Consider the following 2,275-nt stretch of genomic DNA (forward strand, 5'->3'; position numbering starts at 1 on the left):
ACAAGAGGGTCCCGGTACTGCACGTTACTACACACCCCGTGACTCTGTCCCCTTAAAAGCCCTCTGTGTGTGCTTGTGTGAGTGCTTGTGTGTATCTGTGAATGGTTATAATAATACGACAGGGAATGCTGTCGTTTTGTTTGTATTCGAGCAGCCTATGTGGGCTGTTTGCTAATTCAGACTGCGTTAATGCATTTACAAGTACATTTCATTTCTTGGCTGCTGCACCAGTTTGGCTTCGCGGGTCACCCAGCGACCACCGCACAAACTCATCTGTCACGGCTATTCAGTGAAAGGAGCCGACGGGGCGTGGTCTCGGCATTCGGGAGTCAGTGTCGGCCGAGGCCGGGCGCCCTCGCTCAACCGGACATCGTAATCAACACGCGGGGCTGTAGCTCAAGTGGTAGAGCGCTCGCTTAGCATGTGAGAGGTACGGGGATCGATACCCCGCAGCTCCAGAATCCCAATTTTGGATGACATGTCAAGGGCACGAGGGCGTGCGGAAGCTGCGTAGTTACGAGCGGGAACGATTCTGAACGTAACCGCTTTCGCTTTTCGCTTTATATTAACGTCAAAGGTGCATCAAAATGCAAACACCCTAGAGCAATCGTAATTAGGTCGATATGCGTGAGTTTCAAATCATAGCCATCTTGAATCATACTTCGTCAGTTTATGCGTCATTGGGTCTTCACGGCGCATTCAGCTACTGAGTCTGTATGGTGCTGCCTGTCTCTTTTCCAAGCAGAAACAACGGGCACTTCGTTTTCAGTTCAGATGAAGATTTTATCCTCGACAATTTTTTTTAGGCGCCTCCATTCTATTTGTCATTTTGCCCCCTCCCTGTGCGTTACTTACAGCACTCCTAGCCACTAACGTAGTGACACCACTTGACATCGCCCGGCTAGCAGTTCGCTAGCTGAAGAGGTCTGAACAACTTAATAATAACCTTCAACGGCCTCCAGACTGCATATCATATATTTGCTTCGTCAAATGTGCCTTACATACATTTACAGTTTGCAGCGTTCCTTGTAAGGCTGCAAACTGTAACTGAAAACGTCAAATTCAACGGATCAGGCAGATAAACTATAGGGATGATTTCTCCCGGCACAACACAGCAGGCAGCGAGCGCAAGATCGCGGTTTGCGCCGAGCTGAACTCCTGATCCAGCTTTGTTGTGAAGTCCATGTTTGCATGGGTAATTATGTGGCATCAGGAATGCGGCTGAAAATCTGATCAAAGCTCCCCAGATATCGCCTTGCCGTCGCTGTGCAGGATGGTGATGAGCAGGACATGGATCTGATGGCTGGCAACCTGAGAGTGTTTTCCGACTATGCACGTCTAGGGATGCCCCTGTGAAAGTTAACACTGCAGTTATGCACGTGAGAGATTTCACAGGCTCACAAGGATTGCTAAAAAAAAATGGTTCCTCTTACTACCAATTTCAACAACTGTCTGGAGCATTTACGGGCATAAGCGTCATCAGATGCACGATGTTAAGGAAACCTGGTGTTGAAAAGCCGCAGCATGGAAGGTCGATCAACAGCAAATGTTTCGACGATGTTTGGTTTGAGGAACTCCGTTGAGGCTGCTGCTACGCTTGCTTTGGCCTGATCTCCACACATGTACATGCAGTTTGGATCGAAGACGTTCTGTGGTGTTAAACAATATCCCAAGCAATGTTTCTGTTCCGTCTTTGAACCCGACGTTTGTATTCGTGTGGATTTTGTATAATGCCTCTCTAGGATACTTTGAGGCAGGCTTATTTCAAATGTTGAGATGTTTAGTTACAAAAAACAAACATGGAATTGCAACAAGTTTTTGTCCTTTTTACTTAATGTAAGGCCTATGTATTTGTTCAGCTACCGCTGTCGCTGCATTGAAATGACGACCTTGTCCGCGACGAGGCCCGTACAGGTTCAAAGCATGTGTGATTTTAGTAAATGAACCATGGCACATGGTTCGTGGTCTTGACGTGAGACAAAGGCCAGAACAGAGTGAAACCGAGCTACTTGACTCACCCAAACATTCCAAATCTCATTAGGGGCTGTGACTCAAGTTATAGAGCGCTTGCTTAGCATGTGAGAGGTGCGGGATCGACAACGCGCGGGTCCAGAAGTGGGAGGCATTCAATGACAAACTGAAACGAATTGGTCATGCATGCGGTTGAAAGCATTCGGGGTGTTGTCAAGCATGCTCGAAAATGTTCACTTGCCTTCCTGCTATAAACAAAACCGTTTTCTCAAGTAATGCCTGAAGTTGCGGTTCAGTTCATTTT

The 2,275-nt window shown here is 47.3% G+C and overlaps 1 non-coding gene across 1 annotated transcript; it reads left to right on the plus strand.

Moving 5' to 3' along the window:
* Positions 1-385: 385 nt before the first annotated feature.
* Positions 386-458, plus strand: TRNAA-AGC (transfer RNA alanine (anticodon AGC)). Its single transcript has one exon. It is a non-coding gene; the product is annotated as a tRNA-Ala (tRNA).
* Positions 459-2,275: the final 1,817 nt, after the last annotated feature.

The sequence above is a fragment of the Pollicipes pollicipes genome, unplaced genomic scaffold, assembly GCF_011947565.3.
Source record: "Pollicipes pollicipes isolate AB1234 unplaced genomic scaffold, Ppol_2.1 Scaffold_7231;HRSCAF=8579_pilon_pilon_pilon, whole genome shotgun sequence".
NCBI classification, from domain to species: domain Eukaryota; kingdom Metazoa; phylum Arthropoda; class Thecostraca; order Pollicipedomorpha; family Pollicipedidae; genus Pollicipes; species Pollicipes pollicipes.